This window comes from Paroedura picta, chromosome 8, assembly GCF_049243985.1.
Source record: "Paroedura picta isolate Pp20150507F chromosome 8, Ppicta_v3.0, whole genome shotgun sequence".
Taxonomy (NCBI): domain Eukaryota; kingdom Metazoa; phylum Chordata; class Lepidosauria; order Squamata; family Gekkonidae; genus Paroedura; species Paroedura picta.
Window position 1 is genome coordinate 24,653,423 of NC_135376.1, and position 6,290 is coordinate 24,659,712.

General features: G+C 39.0%; 1 long non-coding RNA gene across 1 annotated transcript in view; it reads right to left on the reverse strand.

The window, feature by feature from the left end:
* LOC143842596 (uncharacterized) overlaps nucleotides 1-5,659 on the reverse strand; it is a 58,627-nt gene extending 52,968 nt beyond the window's left edge. The window contains exon 1 of the long non-coding RNA XR_013233205.1: nucleotides 5,601-5,659. This is a non-coding gene — a long non-coding RNA (uncharacterized LOC143842596). The remainder of the gene's footprint in view (nucleotides 1-5,600) is intronic.
* Nucleotides 5,660-6,290: the final 631 nt, after the last annotated feature.

Below are 6,290 nucleotides of genomic sequence, written 5' to 3' on the forward strand. Positions count from 1 at the left end.
TATCATTGATACTAACACAAATGAAGGTATACATGTAAGTATCATTTGGTATCCCTGTGCATGTATCAGAGCAGATATACTAGTGTCTATGATTCACTAAACCAGCCTCCCCATAATTTCCAGCCAACATAGAAACCTGAATGTCCTCCACCTGTTTTGAATTTTTTAAAAGTGATTAGGAGTCCATTTTGTCTGGTTTATTCCATTGGACCACCACTATTTAATTCCTTTTCCTTTACTGATTAACCTCTGTAGGATAATTTTTCTGGTCATGTTCTTAGAAATGACAACTGTATAGACCATATATGACCAAACATACAGAACCAATTATTTTCTGTGAGGTCTCTAATGGATGAGCAAAAACTGGTTTGGAAAAAAGGTTATGATTCTTTGGGAGCATTCTGATATACTGCTTATAATCATCTTCAGGGGAGGAAGGATAAGGTAAAATTACTAGTTCATTCTTTGTAATCCTTATTCCCCTTCTTCTGCTATCTCTCGCTGTTGAAATTTAGACCATAAGCTTCTCAGGGATACTGATCAGTCTTTTTGCTGTTGTTGTTTTTGTTGTTAGTAATACTCTGTAAAGTAATACTCTGGCAATGCTGCCAGTCATTCAAAGTCATGTCACAAGTATTTCCCTAACAGTGGAGGCTGCCTCCCCCCCATGAGTGCCAGGGATTTCTTATGCACCCCCCTAAGCTGCCTTTTTTAAAATCAGGAAGTATTTCCGTTTTTGACAACCTGTTCTTACGATATGGTATACCAATATTAGTACAAAATGTATAATGCAAAAATCCTGGTTGTTTTTAAATGCATTTTTCACCTTAAAAAGAAAGGGGTCTCATTTAAAATTATTTATATAGAAGAAAACCATTATTTGAAGCACTTCCTGCCATCATTCCACTAAACCCCACCAAGGATTCAGCGTCTTCCACAAATAGGACGAAACAGTAGCAAATAAACTGGTTTAAATGCTGGCTGAGCAAATAATTTGTGGGTTGCATACTTTCTGTCTCTTGTTTAAGTCTGCCTTTACAAACTAATCAGCATTATGAGAGCTCAGATTTTTGAGAAGAGTTTTACCACATTCATTTCCTAGTGTCTAGGCAGGTTTTCTGAGCAGCAGAACTAGCTTGGATCCTCTTCCCCCCCCCCTTTTTTTTGTTCTTCTGTTTGGCTTTGCTTTCAATTCGATGCTTCCTTAGGTTGTTGAATACCGCTCACCTTTACCCTAAGTCTGATAGTAAATGTATCTTTGGCCCAAAACAGTTTGCAGGCTGGGTCTCATATGACAGACTGCCCAACTGTGCCAAACCTCCCCCCCCCACAAAAAAAAGCCCTCCCACACAAAAACTAGATTGGAGAGTGATGATGAGACCAGAACATCAAAGTGTTGATAGAACCATTTTGCATGGGGATGCATTCAGTCAAGTGAGCCACCATCCACAGTCTGAAGGGGTATAGCCGAAAGATAAGCTCATGGATTCATTGCCAAGTGGGCTTTTGGCAGTCCTGTCGAGTTTTAACATCTAATCCTCTGCCAAAGTGAAAAGTCAGTAAACTAAAAATCTGTGGACCTGTTTTTCTTGCCCTTACTAGCAGTGGGTGGAATGAACAGTCACCCGACTGACCAGTAGATGCTGCCGCTGCTGCCGCTTAATTGTCCATTTATCTTTATTTCCATGCAGCCACTGGAAGTACAATCCTGAAACTCAACACTATATACAGTTTGGCTAGATAACCTTTCCGTAAACATACAGTTTGGCTAGATAACCTTCCCATCACACATATCACCGTTTCCCGACTCTGCCTGTCATATAGCCTATTGTCCATCACTATACCGGGTTCACAAGACCATCCTGGAATCTGTATACCCTTAAAAAAAACCCAAGAAGACATTTATCAATACCAGCACTTGGTACATTTTATCCCTCCTTTGGCTGTCCTGTCTAATTCCTCTTTCCACGGTTATCCTTTGACCAACGTTGCCAGCAACATTTTGCAAGCAGATTTGTGAACTGTTTTTAGAGGAAAATCACTTCCCATAAAACATTGGAGGTGATTAATGCTTCCTCCAAATCATTGGTCTTATTCCTTTAAAATTGAAAGGACTCTGTTCTTTAGACTGGCTTGTATTTCTTAGCCAACGTGTTCTGTTTAATTTCTAAATGGTATTGATTTTTTAAAAAATCTTGACTCATAATCACCTTTCTCTGGAAGCTTAAGTCTCCTTTACTGAATCTTCTAATATGCCAATGCCATCGCTTCACTCATAACAACAGAAACCATAGCTAAACCTTGAAAGTGTGCCTTTAGAGCATTCCTTAAGCAGCCCCTTGTGCAATTTTGCATCCAGTTCCAGTCCGACAGAGACTGGAAAAGTCTGAGATCACATGTTAAAGATTACTTTGACATAAATAACTTTGCATTTTTCATGCTATGCAGAACCATTTCCCAGACATTTACATGACCACAAACACTGGGTCACTGGTGCACACTGTGCAACAATATACACAGTCCATAAAAGCAAAGCTAACAAACAACATAAGCCTGAATATCAGAACTCCCAAATCAAACCTCCTTCCTGCTGTAATGAATATTCTTCCGAGGCTAGACTAATCTATCCCAAAAAAGGTAATTTTATTATTATTATTGCCAAAAAATTATGGGAATACTCAGGCATTAAATCTACAAACCAATGAACGCTTTAAAATACTGTGTCCATAAACCATCTCCGTTTGCACATGCCTCCATCCCAGGGCTGCAGACATGCAGGCAAAGAGATCATCCTGTTCCAAGGTATCTATCATAATTAAAAATCAAGAGCAATCACCAAGTGAACATTTCCAACCCCTGCCCACCTATGATCTGATTTCAGAAAGAAATCTTGTGCCCTTACAGTGTTGCACATCCTTCTGGCTTGGAGTCAAAAGGAGTGATCCTAAGTATGTCTACTCAGTAGAAAGTCCCATTACATTCAGTGGGACATGCTCCTAGGATTGTGGGCTTAAGAGTGTGGCAGGGAACCTGCTGCTTCTGAAAACCTTCCACATTTGGCCCTTCCTTTATGCAAGCGATAATAGCCCACAAAAATGTTTAGAGCGTTGGCTCAGAAGACACAGGAAATGTGACTGATAAAAAATACATCTATGTAGGTAAAATAAAATGCATAAACATTAAGAATGTGCAATGTATTGGTTAGTTCACACACCGTAGACCGTGTGGTTATTATAAGCATTCTGTGTACGTTCTTTGATAATATGTAAGAACGTACTAAAAAGCACTGGATCTTCTGCAATTTTAACAGATAATGCTGCAGTTGCCATCCTAAACCCATCTAAGACCACTGAAGTAAATGGGCTTAAGTAGGTATAACTTTGCTTAGGGTGGCATTGTTTAAAGCACTTTCAGTGTAACAGATCACTAAGAACAACAAGACAATTGATTAAAAACTATAAAATCATAGATGTCTGTGTTCTTGCTGTATGATCCATTAAAACAACCTAGAAAAGGTTTGGCAATCCCCAGTCCTGATCTGTTTAGTCTATCGCTTTCCTTTTTTTCTGCCAGGTATCACTAGAGTACAGTGTTATGGCTTCCATTCAGCAGCTTCGCTTTGCAAAATTATTCAAGGGAGACTGTGTAGCATTTCTTTCTCTATTTGGCACCAACTCAGCTTTACCACTGAAAAGCAAATCCCCAAAGAAAATGTACGACTGCTGTTAGAATGTGCATTGCATTAGAGCATTTGGGGGGGGGGGTTGTTTTGAAGCACCCTTGCTTGTTTTGTATTTAATAAATAAATAATTTTTTTTACAGCCAAGCACGGTTTTCATTCCCAAACACGTTTCCCAATTCCTATTTTCCCCAGTAGGTGTCACTGTTGTGACTGCAAGGTGGTAATTTCAAAACCGGCATTTCCTATTTTTAAAAAAGATATTCTAGCAGCGCAACGTTAAGCTGAAATCATTCCAATATCACACAGCTCACTTTCCACCCACATCTGTGGAACTTAAGAGAGGTGACACTATTAATGTGATCAAGGATAAAATGGCCTCGCAATTTGTATAAACAAAGATGCAAAGAATATGTCACAAGCAGATCTAATTGAAGCAGCCCACCTTACGGCATTCCGTGGGGAAACAGTGAATGGAATGGGGAGGGGAAGAACTGGGAAAGTTAGTTTTGTACCTTAAAAAGTAATTGCCTAAAAGTTGTAAAGGTTTCTTGACACTTGCAACATTTCAGTAGCTCTTTTCTGGTATTGTCTCATTTCAAAGTTTGCATCTCTGGTCCTTGACACCAATATATTGGTTTGCAATTCAGCTCTATGTACACCCACTCGAAAATACTTCTCATTTAACTTCTTATTACTGGCTTCCCCCCAAAAGGTGATCTAGATTTGCGTCATTGTTTTTTTTTAAACAATCATACCTCGCATGACATAAAATAAACTTTTTTAGAATTTCAAGATGCAGGTGAGGACGGTAAAGTCTTACATCATGACAGAACATTAGTTTGTGGCATGTTATATGTTCACTTCATAGTTTACATTTTACATCCTGCGTTTCATCTTGAACAGCATTATAAAATAACTACTCAAGAAGACATTACTCCAGATTTAGATTCTGAAAGAAAGAAAGAAAGAAAGAAAGAAAGAAAGAAAGAAAGAAAGAAAGAAAGAAAGAAAGAAAGATTAAGGGCTAGTCAAGGAAAGGGGATTATTGCAATAACATAAAAGAGAGAGGGGGTTATTTGTAGTTTTAAAGACTCCTTACAGTTATGACAATGGATAGTTTCAAGTATTTTTCTTTTTTTGTTCTGTAAAATGGTGGGAAGATAGGATTCCATTATTATTCTCCTTAATGTCATTGATTTAATATTCCAATATTTTTTAAACTCTAAAGGTGGGTGGGAAAAAAACACATTTGCAATATCACACCTATAGCAAGTTTTCTTGTATAGTGGGCTTAAAGTCCAGAATTATATATGGAAGACACACACCACAAAGAACAACTACCACTGTTTCCACTGAATCATATAAAGTAGAGGCAAAAGTCACCCCCACTTTTTTTTCTTGTTGTCTTTTTCTTAAAACAAGCAACTTTCTCACCTACCTGAAGGCTGTTCAAGATAGTTTCTCTCATTGCACAATATAGGTAGAGAGAAAACCAGAGATGACTCAGCCATCTGTTCTGAGTGCAACTTTACAATTAAAACAAAATAAACCAACTTAAAGTCATTTTTTTTCCTGCCTGCCTTTTTCTATCCTCCATCAATGAAGGCCTGCGCTGCACTCGTCTGGCCAGTAGAGGCCTCTTTAGATGAACCTTATGACGAGGACGTTCCTCATGTGCCTGGAATCTTATACTGTTTGCTGAACTACTTGAAAGATTCTCTTACATAAGGGGGGGAGGAGAGGAAGGGGGAGAGAGAGAGAGAGAGAGAGAGAGAGAAAAGATCACTCTTTAATGCCCTTTAAGTTGCAAGATGTTGATTAATGTTGCCCTTTACATTAATGATGTTTCAAGCAAAAGAAAACAAATTTAAAATGGATAAATTCTATTGAGGATGCATTAATTAAGCAGAGACTTTACCATATGCTGTGGCTGGAGTTCAGGCTGGCCTTTCTGTTGTAGCTACCTGTGTAAAATCCACCCCAGCCTCTACATGAATGCCCACGCTCAATAGCCATTTGAATGAAGGCTTTAGTTTGATTCGCCATACAAGGGGTGGGGGGGACTGTGTCAGTGTGTTTTCTTTCTAGGAGTCACTAAGTGATTTCTATATCTGTTGTCATGGTGATATTGCAAAGCAGGGGGAAATGGGGAAGGGGGGGCAACTTCAAGCTCTCTTCTCTCTCCACCCTCTACACTGAGAAGAATGGCGATGTTGTTTAGGAGGGCCTATAAAACATTGGGCTTTCTCCAGGCCTTCTTTTTGTTCTCTGATTGTCAATAAAACTCATTTTAAGGGGAACAAGGACATCTAAATGTCATCTGTCACAGTGTTAGAAAGATTAAGTTTGTTTAGGAACTTGTGTGGGACAAAAGGCTGCTATTTGCTGGGCAGATACCAAAAAAAAAAAAAAAACAGCCAAAAACCTGGATGTGGTTATTTGGGGAGAGGGGGGGGAAGGGTGGCTCTTGATTTAGAAGGAGCTGAGGGAAGGCCTCCGAGGAGAAATCAGCTCACTTTGCAGGTGATGGCAAGAGGATCCTTGACATTGCAAACCTTAAAAACACACAGCTCTGCGGAAAGAAATACAGTATTTAATTCAAGCGTTC